This window comes from Chrysemys picta, chromosome 5 (assembly GCF_011386835.1).
Source record: "Chrysemys picta bellii isolate R12L10 chromosome 5, ASM1138683v2, whole genome shotgun sequence".
NCBI classification, from domain to species: Eukaryota; Metazoa; Chordata; order Testudines; family Emydidae; genus Chrysemys; species Chrysemys picta.
Genome location: NC_088795.1, coordinates 69,253,927 through 69,268,506, shown reverse-complemented (window position 1 = coordinate 69,268,506; position 14,580 = coordinate 69,253,927).

Below are 14,580 nucleotides of genomic sequence, written 5' to 3'. Positions count from 1 at the left end.
TAAAAAACTGTAGACTCAGATTCTACCCCAATCTGTCAATCATCCAATCTGCCTGTCTAGGTAGGAATTTACAATGTGTTCATCACTGTCCTTTCTGAGTGCCTAAGAATTTATATCTATGTAACCAGGACCAGAATTTGATTCAAAGTCCATTAATACTGACCACATTTCAACAGGACATTTTTAAACTAAATTATTCTAATTTCTATAAGGTATATGTACATTTAGTCTGTGTCCTTGCCCTACTAACTTGTAGCACATACACTGACTCTTATCACGGCTGTCTTTTAAAATTTTATCTTTTAGCAGCCCTTTCCAAAGCCTGTTGAAGTCAACGGATTGACATCAGTGGTGTGGAAGAAAACGCAGTCTTCACTCTTAGGTTGTTTGCAGCAAGTCAGAGGCAGTGTTTATTCTCAAGCAATTGCCAGGGGGAGAGTGCGCACAGACAGGGATTCTCCCTCCTAAGGCAGGTCTCCATCAATACACAATTAGGGCAAGCATTTATACCTTTTTTTTAATACAATAATGATCAACAGCCTCATCTTACATATTCCTTCTGATATCTTACTTTTCTCAACAGTTCCTGCTACAGGCTGCATTCCATTCTTATCTAACACAAGGTCAAACAGCATCTCTTACAGTTTTCCCACTTGCTTCCCACTCGCCCAGGCCCGGCCTTAAAGTCTCGCGTTATTAGAGTTAGAGTTAGCTTGACTCTTGCTGTTCTGTTGAAAACTAAGATGTCTGCGTCCAAATTCCCTTTATCCCTTTTTCCACTTCCACAGCGGTTTAAGTCAGGCCTTTTCTCCTTCCTGCCACTTTCAGAAAGCATTGTATCAGTTTAACAAACTAAAACAGCACCTATATTTCGCATGGGGGCATTTTTAAAAAAACATTTAAAAAAGTTGAGCTGTGAACCTAGGGAGATGAAGAAAAGGAAGAGAGAGATGGTGAAGGAAAACGGGCAGCCTTGAATGACTAAGTATGTGAAAAAAACAACATTGTCCCTTCAGAATTAAGAAGGAAAAGAGCACATACCAAACAGTAACGCCAGAGGCTACTTGCGGCGAAACTTTTATAAAACTGATAAGCATTATAATGTGAGAAGAATTCACATTTATAACCCATTGTTTGCCATTTCCCATGTTATATTGTTGCTTAAAAATTGAATTGGCTTCTGGGTATTTAGAAGGCTTTATGAGGATTGCTTATCTTTTAGACATTTAGCTACTGACTTGTATGCATATTGGAAATGTGGGGAGAAGGAGGGGGAAATCAGACAAACCTTTCCAAGTAATTAGTTATGCATAAGATAAGGATAAGTTGTTTTCTACAGCTGCACACTGAAACTCTTTTTTGATTTGGGATTCAAATTAACTCATAAATATTGAAATTATAAGCTTAAGGAAATGGTGTTTTTTGATGCATGGCCTATTTTAAAGAATTAGTCCAATGGAGAAATTGCAGCAATACTGTTGCCATTCTACTATGGCAGGACTTCTGTTATTCTAATAGTATCTTGACCATATTAATAAAAAAGCCCATATTATGTACGGTATTGCATTAAGCCTATTACTGTATATTTCACAAAAGCTCATTGTTATAAATGTTTTCCTATATGTTGTCTATTGTGTTAAGAACATAAGAATATAAGGATGGCCATACTGGGTCAGACCAGAGGTCCATCCAGCTCAGTATCCCGTCTGCCGACAGTGGCCAATGCCAAGTGCCCCAGACGGAGTGAACCTAACAGGGAATGATCAAATGATCTCTCTCCTGCCATCCATCTCCACCCTCTGACAACATTCCTTACCCATCCTGGCTAATAGCAATTAATGGACTTAACCTCCATGAATTTATCTAGTTCTCTTTTAAACTCTGTTATAGTCCTAGCCTTCACAACCTCTTCAAGCAAGGAGTTCCACAGGTTGCTGTGCGCTGTGCGAAAAAGAACTTCCTTTTATTTGTTTTAAACCTGCTTCCCATTAATTTCATTTGGTGGCCCCTAGTTCTTATATTATGGGAACAAGTAAATAACTTTGCCTTATTCACTTTCTCCACACCACTCAAGATTTTATATACCTCTATCATATCCCCCCTTAGTCTCCTCTTTTCCAAGCTGAAAAGTCCTAGCCTCTGTTGCAGTTGTAAATCATCTAGCATCAATCATCTCAGAATATTTCCCAGATCTGTAATCTGAGATACATGGTAATGGTTTTGAATGTTTTAGCCCTGTTATATCACTGGATGTGAAATAAATTCTGTACTTGAGTCCTACTTCTTGGAGGTCAGAACCTTTGCTCTCCTCTTTATGTGCTTGGAGACCTCCGTTCTTCATGACATAATGAAAGTTTCTCTTTTTACAGACTAGATTATGCCTCCTTCCTCTCCCCCCCCCCCTTGAGTAATTATGTCTTTCTGGTGAAACTGACTCCCTGGAGTAATCAGGCATACAGAATTTTGCTGAGATTGGTGTGGGTGTGCAGAATTCAACTAACACACAGACCTTTTGCACTGTCTGTGTAGAAATTCTAGTTTACTGAATCTGCTTATGTATGGATCCAGCAATAGAACTGAGTGGAGGTTGATAATTGTGTTTCATGGCAATGTAAAAGGTTTTGAAATTTGGTTTCACAGAATCATAGAAACGTAGAACTGAAAGGGACCTCGAGAGGTCATCTTAATCCAGCCTTTTGTGCTGAAGCAGGACCAAGTATACCTAGACCATACCTGACAGGTGTTTTTCCAACCTGTTCTTAAAAATCTCCAGTGACGGGGATTCAACTACCTCCGTGGGTAGCCTATTCCATTGCTTAACTATCCTTATAGTTAGAAAGGTTTTCATACTATCTAATCTAAATTTCTCTTGCTGCAGATTAAGTCTATTACTTCTTGTCCTACCTTCAGTGGACATGGAGAACAATTGATCACATTGTCTTTACAGCAGCTCTTAACATGTTTGAAGACTTATCACGTCGCCCCTACACTTGGGTTCTCAAGACTAAATATGCCCAGTTTTTTTAACCTTTACTCATAGGTCAGGTTTTCTAAACCTTTGATCATTTTTGTTGCTTTCTTCTGGACTCTTTCCAACTAATCCACATCTTTCTTGAAGTGTGGCTCCCAAAACAGGCCACAGTACTCCAGTGGAGGCCTCACCAGTGGTGAGTACAGTAGGACAATTATCTCCCATGTCTTACATGTGGCACTTTTGTTAATACACCCCCGAATTATAGCCTTTTTCGCAACTGCATCACATTTTTGTCTCATGTTCAATTTGTGATCCACTATAACCCCCAGATCCTTTCAGAAGTACTACCACCTAGGCAGTTATTCTCCATTTTGTAGTTGTGCATTTGATTTTTAACTTTTTATGTGAAGTACTTTGCACTTGTCTTTATTGAATTTCATCTTGCTGAATTCAGATCAATTCTCCAATTTACCATATGATTTTGATTTCTAATCCTAAATGCTTGCAACCCCTCCCAGCTTGGTGTCATATACATATTTTATACTCACACTCTCCAATCCATTATCCAAGTCATTCATGAGACTATTGATTAGTACCTGACTCAGGAAAGACAAAAGATAGTATATAGGAAACCCAGAGGACCCCCTACAGGACTTTAAACTCCATGTTCCAATTAAGTGATGCAGAGGGTCTTGCATGTATACTCTGTATCAGAGTGAATTTCACTCTTACAGCCAAATTAACTTTCAATGACTGCTTATGTTATCATTGCCTTTTGTGAGATCCTTTGTTAAAATTTTGTAGAATCTGTAGCAGTGTAACACAATGACCCATGACGTACTAAATGTTATGTGTCAGACCACAGAAATTAGACAAGTATGCTCTGCCATCAGGGCCGGTGGAAGGATGTTTCGCGCCCTAGGTGAAACTTCCACCTTGCGCCCCCCCATCCCTGAGCCCCCGCCCTGAGGTGCCGCCCCCCCCGTGGCAGCTCCCCCCCTCTGCCCTGAGGTGCCCCCCTGAGGCAGCTCCCCACCCCCCACCCTGAGGCACCCCCCACCCCAGCTCACCCCTGCCCTGCCTCCTCCCCGAGCACGCCGTGGCTGCTTCACTTCTCCCACCTCCCAGGCTTGCGGCACCAATCAGCTTAGGCGCCACAAGCCTGGGAGGCGGGAGAAGTGAAGCAGCCACGGCGTGCTCGGGGAGGAGGCGGTGCAGGGGTGAACTGGGGCGGGGAGTTCCCCTGCGTGCCGCCCCCACCCCCTCTTGCTGCAGGCGGCCCTCCTTGCGCTCCACTGCCCCAGCTCCCTCCGCCTAAATGCTGGCGGTGACTGGGGCAGCCGAAGATCCGGCCGCCGCGGTCGCTGCTGAAGAAAATGGCGCCCCCCAAATCCTAGCACACTAGGCAACCGCCTAGGTCGCCTAAATGGTTGCACCGGCCCTGTCTGCCATGACCTCCTTTTATCAATTTTCTAATCCTTTCATTTCAGGATCACTTTCTGACACTGTGAATGAATGGATTTTGTGGGATGTCTAAATGAGTCTTTTTGACATGGTCCTGCTATTTGATTTCATATCAAGCTGCCTCATTTTAGCTTTTTTTTTTTAAATCTGCAGTATGCAAACTTAACTGACAATGTTGCTTTCTAATGGGTACAGGCTTTCAGCCACTAACGTTTAAAATCTTTTATCTCTGAGTGGATGAGTCAGGCTTGGTCTAAAATAGAAAATTAGGTCAGGCGTGTGAAAAATCCACACCTTTGTGTGGCAGAGTTAAGCCAGCCTCTGTCCCTGTATAGACAGTACTAAATCGACAGAAGAATTCTTCTTTCAATCTAGCTACTACTTTTTGAGTAGGTGGATTACCTATTACCTATGCCGAAGGTAGTGGCTACAATGAAGCACCACAGCTGTGCTGCTGTAACATTCAGGCCTTGGCTACACTGGCAATTCACAGTGCTGCACTTGCTGCGCTCAGGGGTGTGTTTTAGTTTGTTAAACTGCTATTCCCCTCAGAGAGGTGGAGTACTTGCAGCACTGCGAGAGAGCTCTCGCAGCGCTGGCGGCGCGACTACACTCACGCTTCACAGCGCTGCCGCGCGCTGCCGCCACGAGTGTAGCCAAGGCCTTAGACAGCTATGTAGTGTAGACAAGCCCTCAGCCACATTTCATGCTTCTGACTTATTTCTGCTCATTCTCTATTGTGTGCTGTTATCCTGCTGCAGTGAACTTTGTTTATAGAGATGTACCACAAATTATAGCCAAGGAAATGAACATAGTTAACAGTAAAATATTATTGCTTAAGACCCTTCCATCATTTCCTCTTTCTTATCACTTTGTGCTGAAATTGATTGATCTTTCTCCCTGCATTAAAAAATCAGCTCCTCGGTTAGCACTTTCTTTTATCACTATTGAATACTGCCAGCATCTGACTAATGTCATTACACCTGATGCAGAGGGTGATTAAAATACAGTGTTTTATGATGGTCCCTGGAAAAATAACCCACAGTACATTCCAACTTGTACTAGTTAGATACTGATAGAATTGTAACTCACATAAAACTGATTCAATAGATTCTTCCATCCTGAGAATATTAAACTCCAGCATCCTGTTAATATTGAACTGGTTTTAAAATTGTTTTAATGACTTATAAAGAAGATATCAAGCTGGGAACAGTGTCTGAGCTGTTTTATGGAATCACAGAGTCAGATGTATTACATAGATCATCTAGTGCAGGATTGTTCCCTGCAATATAGTTTATATTGTGTGTAGCTTAATAATTGATTAGGAACTTCCAAGGCCAGCCTAAACTATAAACTAAAGGCCAGATTATGAACTGAAGCACCATGTGCCAACTCAGGTGGAGAACCAATAGGCCCAAGCAGCCAGTTTTGGTGCCTGGCTCAGAGGTGCTATACCATGCCTCCTTCCCACAACTTTTGGGGGTGGCAGTTGCCTCTCAGAATGCTAGCAGGAAGCCATCCTTATGCTCATGACATTGCAGGAACAGCATCTGTGCCTGGCTCCCATTCACAGATTGCTCCTTGCACCTTCTGCTCACTATTTTATGTATCCCCTTGATGACTGGGTATAATTTGGCCCTAAAAAAGCCAGGTATTTATTTTAAGTGTTGATCAAAGCTTTTACTAACTTACTTTTATTTGAAATAAATATCTCACCACAACTTCAGTTTTAGGTACTTTGGATTTACACTGTTATAACTGATGTCAGAATTTGTCTCTTTACATGCAGTGACAGGCCTTCCTTTGGTTAACGGGTGGCTTCACATTCTGGCAGTAGCTCTTCTCTCCATGACACAGATAATTTGGTGGACCTCAATCTCAGTCTTTTTCAGGGACAGTCACACAGTAGTCAGCTTCCCCTGAAATACTGCCTCAATTTGCCTCTCTCCTTAGGGGTGAACAAAATGTCCACACCAGTGGGATCTTTCCCTATGATCCCTTTGTTTTAAAATGTAAAAGGCAATCTGAGGCGTTGTATACTAAGGGCATCAAAATCACAGAGAACTCAAGGTACTTCCCACGAGGCGAGTCAGCACTGTGTATTTTTCTTGGCGATTTCCCATCCAAATATGAAACTGGCTTGACCCTAGACTGATCAAATACTGACCATATTCCAACCTGCCTCTGTTAGCATGTCTGATCACATCACAGCCCAATGAGGAATGGGTGCAATTTTTGGTGATAGTAGCTCTGATAAAAACAGTTTGGTTTTCAGGTATACTATTTCACTTTTAGATTTGTTCATTTTCTCTGTAATAATTTGTGAAACAGCTCAATAAACTTGCTTCTCTTAGGCACAGAACAGGGAATGTGGAAAGATCAAGCAGAAGAGAGAATGTAGCTGAAGATTCTCTATGCAACAGGAGTGATAGTTTTGGACTCTTGATGGCTGGAAACACACACACATTAGAAAGCAACGTATTGTCAGTTTGATTTGCATATTGCAAATTAAAAATCACAAGCTAAAATGAACCAGCCAGATATGAAAACAACTAGCAGGAGTACACAGTCATACGTATGTGGATAATTTCACAAACACATATCAGTAATAGAAACCAGCCTTCCTACCGCATGTTTCCTTAGTGCAGCCTCATAGCAAATACCTTCCCAGTTACAGGCTATGGTAAATGTACCCCTGCTGTGTGTGATTTCCCAGAGGTTTAGGGAATAAGAGGCAATCTTAATTGTGCTCTTTACAGTGACAGATCATCTTTAATCTATCAATAATTCAGATTGGATAAAAATAAGAGAAAGAGGCAGAGAGTGAGTTGGATTCAGGCTTACACTTTCACCAGGACTGAAATTTTCAAACCATGAGGCTTAAACAGCAAGAAAAGAGCTCTTGGAGTGAGGAACAACTGCTGTGAGGTTACAACATCAAAAAAACATTATTATGAAAAGGGAACAGGAAAATCACAAAAGCAATATCCAGAACAGGAAAATAGGTTGTATTTAAAAACACAGTAGCTAGCGTATTTTAACAAACATGCTTCTAAAAACTAGTATAGACAGGGTTTAGCATCTTAAAACTTGTGGATTGGTTATGATTACTGGTTAGACTCCTGCTTAAAGACTCACAAGTTTTAAAGGTGCGAGCCCTGGTCTAGGCTAGTGTTTCAAGATATGGTCATTAACATGTGTTATCTTACACATCTTTACACACAATTTATTTTTCTAGTCTAGACATGTCCAAATTGTTTTTACAAAGGAGTGATTATAACCTTTAATGGATTTGAGAAATGTTCAATAGAGGCTTCATAAGAAGCTATTAGAGAGAACACTTGTCTAAATACCTTTGTGGAGTATGCCTGGGATTGTAATGAACAAACTAACACCTTTGAGATCTAAAGGTTTACAGACTATAACTGGGACAAACACCAGTGATTGGGAGAGGAAGGAAGAGAGAAAATACCTGTCTTGAAACTGAGGGCTGTCTTTCTGACAGGCAGAATGGCCACAGGGACAGAGGATACAGGAACAAAATAGGAAAAACAATTGGGGGCAGGGGGAGGGATAGCTCAGTGGTTTGAGCATTGGCCTGCTAAACCCAGCATTGTGAGTTTAATCCTTGAAGGGGCTGCTTAGGGATCTGGGGCAAAATCAGTACTTGGTCCTGCTAGTGAAGGCAGGGGGCTGGACTTGATGACCTTTCAAGGTCCCTTCCAGTTCTAGGAGATAGGATATCTCCATTAATTTAATTTAGTTTCTGGAAAAGATGCAGACCAGACCTATCTGAATTAGTTTATGCAGCATTTAAAACTAGATACGTTATGCACACATTTTATTTTGTTTAATCTGAGTTTTTCTCTTTGTGTTCTGAATAAATCTTGTTTTACTACAACTGCTGTGATATTAGACTGTTCCTAAGGCATTCAACACACACGGTCACAGGAAGAAGTAAAACATTAATCTTTTTGGAAGGGATAGAACTGTCTAGGAACTACTCTACCCTACTCAGGATCCCCAGTCAAAAATGAATCTTCTGCCACAAGGCTTCCAGATCAATGAGAATGCCTAATGACCAAGGGGGAAAAACAGGGTCTTAAAGTGGCACCCCTAGAGTTGGAAGAAATTTTTTGGATGAAAATTTCTTTATGTGGTAATTAATGCAGATTTATTGATACAAACATTTCACAAATTTGGATTTTTTTGCCAAATTCTGTTTGTGTCAATGCATCCTCCCTCCCAAAACAAACAAACAAATAAACAAAAATCAAGCCAAAGCAGTTCATTTAGACATTTTCTGAACAAAATGTTTTTTTTTCATTTTGAAACTTTTGTTTCAAAATTCCTTTGATTTTTTAATATAAAACAATTCTACACCAGTAAAAAAAAAACACTTGAAAGTTAACAAAACATGTCATGTAACTCAATCCAAAATGAACATTTTTCCACCTTTTCAGTTTGCAAAATAATTTGAACCATTTCCATTTTAGTTTGACCCAAAATGATTTTTTCCTTTTTCTTTAATTTGCCAGTGAACTGAAAAATCTGTTAGTCACATAGCTCTAGGCACTCCTCCTTCATTAATGTGAAACCATCCAATTTCAGATTTGGCAGCTCAAAGTTGGTGATAGGGCTAGGCAAAGATTGTTCAGAGGCTTTCAGTTATGGGAATGCAAACACAGAGAAACTTGGGGTTGTGTTTAAACAGCTTCCTTGCTTCCAGGAGCGACCTTTCTGTAAAGAAATAACTTCTACAAAATATAACATTGCGTACCTCCCAACACCTGATGTGGGCAAATCCTTTGGGGTAGGGAACATTCAAAGTAAATTCTCCAAGAAGTCATTTCCTGGGAAATGGAGTACTTCATTATTAAATAGTTGTCATGGCAGGACTGGAAAGTGAACTCTGTTGTTTAGTATTAGATCACTGTAATTTGCTTTAGGATTTCTAACTCTACCAAGGACAGGGTTCTGGAAAGCACATCTAGCTAATGTGACACTCCCACTTTCTCATAAAAGGTGAGAAGAGAGGCGATCTACAGAACATTAGCAGCCTCAGGGCAGACAGAGTATGAAATAGTACAGCAATTGTTTTGAAATGTAGGGTGGAAAGGGCTATGACATTACAAAAAGCTGTTAATTCTAAAATATCTGTGACTACTTTAATGTGAATGTGGGTGCTTTCAAGCTTGCACATCTGCATCATAAACTTCTGAAAATGGTTCATAACAGCAATAATACCAGAGAGATTTACCATTACTGCAGTTCCTGCCTGCTTTATAAGAATGTTCTCTACTCTCATTCTTGCCTCAGGCCATCAGATAATAAACCAGTAATTACCAGCACATTCCTCAGGAACTGTTGCTTTAATATTGAAGTGGGATATGGGTAAAGCAGGGGATTTTCAAGAATGTCCTCACAGAAGGACAAGCAGAAGTGGATTGCTTTCCAACACAAATTTTGTGTTTGCAACTCCATTCATGCACAGCAAAGATCAAATAACCTAAGATTTAATAGGTAATTTTAAAGCAGTTTTGGGTGGTAATAGAAAACTGGCCAGGAATCAGCTTTTTAAATAAGTTAGCAGATACTAAGTGGATGTAGAGTACAGTATGTACCTGATAGATGGAGCAGTATTATTATCAAACAAAAAGTTTTAGCTAATACATTTTAGGACAGTTTCTCTTCAATTGTTCCTTCAGCTCCTCGTTTATTTGCTGTTGCCTCCAGTGGTCACAAGATGCTTTTCATGAAAAGACAAGGAAATTGTACCTGCACTCCTTACTGAGGCAAAAGGCTCAAAAAGCAGAGGAGCTTTGATTTTTTTCAAGAGCAACTCAGCATTGGACTAGTTATATTCTCATTGACGTCAACAGTAAAACTCAAACTGACTTCAACAGGAACAGTTAGGCCAATACTGATTGCTCTTGGAAACCCTATTCATTATCTTTTTTTCCCCTTAAAGAGTATTTTCCTGACTAGTCCACCTTATTTACCTTTACCAGCTTTCAGTTTCTCAGAATGAATCCACACTTTGTATCTTCAACTCCATTAACTTTACAAATCTGTAATGATCTCGTGCACTTGCAACTATTGTCTCCAACAGGCTCCTCTTCAAATTCAAAGTGTAGGGATATTAAAGAAGGTACTAACGGTGATTCCCCCAAGTGACAGTGACCCCCTCATAATTTGTCCCCCACACTTTAAAATCCAACAGTTTCACCAAGTACAAAAATCTCTTGGGTCTTCTGTTAAAACTTGTAAGCTACTGTCTGTAGAAACCATTGATTATATCTGTCCTGTGAAAGATACTTTATTACTATGTAAAACTTACAAACGAGTTAATTGACTTTGTTCTTGAAGTAATTGATACAATGTAAACAACACTATAAGCCGTTAAGTGACTTTCACTTCATTCAAGGGCTCCTAGGACAGACCCCCACCCTCTGTGATTAAAGGGCCGGGAGTCTCAAATGAATTAGCACACACCCTGAAAGTGGTGGAGACAGTAAATTAAAATATGGTTAAGATATGGAATGTATGTTGATGAATGCTTGATGTACATGAATGGTTAGGGAGGTGCCAGCCTAGAAAGGGAGTATCCATCGGCCGAAGAATGTGTCAAGTGGATGACCAGAAAACCCCCCCCGGAGGGTAAACTGGGATCCACCCCATCACCTGGAAGGATGAGAAACACAAACTTTGGACAGTTTGGAGCCACCAGGAATGTGCCCAGGAATGTGCCATCTGCTGATTGAGTCAGCAACAGCAGGATGAAACAGCTCCCATGGACTAACATAGGAATTAATTCCTACAAGAATGGACTCTCAAGACTGATGACTTTGAGTTTCTGGTTCTGCTGCCAACCTCCAGGAGCATCAGGTGCATCTGACATAAACTCGGCTCCATCCTCATGACCAAGATACCTGGCCAGTAACTTGGCATGAGCAACTTCTAGGCTGGTAACTATAACGCCTATACAGAACTTGAATGAATGATTGTGTGAATGAATCTATATCTATATCTATATATGTGTGTGTGTGTGTGTGTGTGTGTGTGTGTGTGTGTGTGTGTGTGTGTGTGTGTGTGTGTGTAAGGAATAAGTAATGATAGGAATAAGTAGTCAAACAACGTTGTTTACTTTTATCTTTTGCTTTACCATTATATTTACAATAAATGTGGCATCTTTGCCTTATCCCACTTAATAAGATCCTGCTGGTTTTTATTCTACTGGTATAACAAAAGGCATTGAAGAGGGGTGAGATAGGGCTAACCCAAAGATTTCGATGCTCAGCAGGTAACTTGCAGTGCACAACTTGCTCCACTAACTTGCCTGTTCTATTTTTAGTTTGCATCATTATAACACATTGTTTTGGTTTGCTGTAAACTGAGGACATAGTGTTCTCCATGGGACTTTTGCATCACTGATGAGCAGCATGCATTCTGGAATTGTGTCACTGTGAATTTTGGGAAGGTAGGTGGGTTCAAATTTTTTTTTTTAAATCCCATAGTTCAGCTGTGTCTGCCCTATACTTCCTTTCTGGGCAGGTGCACGTCATTTTCAGCTTGTCTGCCAACATAGATCAACAAAGTCTGTGCTGCTATGGTGGCAAGTGCAAATACGCAGACGCTTCTTAGGCTGTATTACAGCAGTTAAACCTGGATGAATTCAGCACTGGACTTCTCTCGTCACACCGCCAAGCAGCAGCAGCTCCTCTGGCAGCAGGAAAACACTCTGCAGCAGTGGGAGCAAGATGAGGAAACCAGCGTGGGTTGGTGGGAAAGGATTGTTCTGCAAACCTGGGATGACCAGCAGTGGCAAGAGAACTTCAGGAGAGGGGGAGCTACCTTTTTTTAAGGCTGTGCAGAACAGAGCTGCAGCAACATACTAAATGCGGTGCCCCATACCTGTGGATAAGTGGGTCACCATGTGGAAACTGGCAACCCCATAATGTTAGCCAACCAATTTAGTGTGAGGAGATCAACTGCTGGGACAATTCTCATGCAGGTGTGCTGTACCATTGATAAGGTGCTGTCTAGCTGAATCATAAAGCTGTAATGGGGCAACTGATGGAACCCCTGTGCCTCTCTTTTGACACCCTTGCTCCCTGCCACCAGAGCACTGATTTTATCCACAGAATGGGGTATTTCTCCATGATGTTGCAAGGGCTGGTTGGTCACCATGGCAGATTTAGAGACATAAATGCAGGGTGGTCTGGCAGGATTCACGATGCTAGGATCTTTTTAAATTTGGTACTATTTAGATGAATGGAGAAAGGACTGCTTGCCTTACAGGAGCACCCTGGACACTAATGGGGTGGAGGTTGGTATGGTTATTCTGGGAGACCTGCATATTCCCTGATGCCCTGGCTAATGAAGCTATACACAAGCCACTTAGTTAAAATGTTCCTTCCCTTTGTCCATTGCCTGAATAGCTGCAGAATGGCGGTCAAGTGTGCATTTGGCCATTTGAAAGGCAAATTGTGCTATTTTTGGAACAGAAAAAATGTCCCAACCATTATAACTGCATGTTGTGTTCTGCATTATATTTGTGAGCACAAAGGAGAAAGCCTTAATGACGGGTGGGAGGCAGAGGTGCTGAGACTTGCTCAGCAATTCAAGCAGCCAGCTAGGCATTCTGTAGGAAATGCTAACACTCAGGGGAATGTGGTCAGGGATGCCTATTGTTCATATTTTGAGGCTCATGCCTGAATGTTAGTCTGTGTGGAGGAGTGTTAAGAACATAAAATCGGCTATAGTGGGTCAGACCAAAGGTCCATCTAACCCAGTATCCTGTCTTCAGACAGTGGACAATGCCAGGTGCCCTAGAGGGAATGAACAGAACAGGTAATCATCAAGTGATCCATTTCCTGTTGCTCATTCCCAGTTTCTGGCAAACAGAGGCTAGGGACACCATCCCTGCCCACACTGGCTAATAGCCATTGATGGACCTATCCTCCAGGAATTTAGCTAGTTCTTTTTTGAACCCTGTTATAGTCTTGGCCTTCATAACATCCTCTGGCAAAGAGTTCCACGGGTTGACTGTGTGTTGTATGAAGAAATACTTCCTTTTGTTTGTTTTAAATCTGCTGCCTACTAATTTCATTTGGTGACCCCCCCTAGTTCTTGTGTTATGAGAAGAAGTAAACAACACTTCCTTATTTACTTTCTCCACACCAGTCATGATTGTATAGACCTCTATTATATCCCCCTTAGTTCTCTCTTTTCCAAGCTGAAATATATAAAAGATGATACCAAACTGAGAGGAGTTGCAAGCACTTTGGAAGACAGGATTAGAATTCAAAATGATCTTGACAAACTGGAGAAACGGTCTGAAATTCAATGAGGAGAAATGCAAAGTACTCCACTTGGGAAGCAATAATGAACTGCACAAATGCAGGATGAGAAATGATTGCGTAGGAAGGAGTACTGCAAAAAATGATCTTGGAGGTCTAGCGGATCACAAATTAAATATGAGTCAACAATGTAATACTGTTGCAAAAAAACCCAAACATCATTCTGGGATGTATTCACTGGAGCATTGTAAGAAAGACCCCAGAAATAATTCTTCCATGTTACTCAGCACTGATAAAGCTGTTTCAGTTCTGTGCACCACACTTTAGGAAAGATGTGAACAAATTGGAGAAAGTCCAGAGGAGAGCAACAAAAATGATTAAAGGTCTAGAAAACATGACCGATGAGGAAAGTTTGAAAAAAATCGATCTGTTTAGTCTGGAGAAGAGAAGACTGATTGGGGACATAATAGAGGTCTTCAAGTATGAAAAGGTTTTCATAAAGAGGGGTGGGTGACTGATAAATTGTTCTTCTTATACGCTGAGGACAGAACAAGAAGTAATGGGCTTAAATTGCAACAAGGGAGATTTAGGTTAGACCTTAAGAAAAACTTCCTAATTGTAGGGATAGTTAAGCACTAGAACAAGTTACCTAGAGAGGTTGTGGAATCTCCGTCACTGGAGGTTTTTAAGAACAGGTTAGACAAACACCTGTCAGTGCAGGAAACTGGACTAGATGACCTGTCAAGGTCCCTACCAGTTTCTATTCTATTTCTATTATTTTTAGCACTGGAGCATTGTGTATGGTGTTGGAAGGGGAACATTCCCTGTGTAATTCTGAAA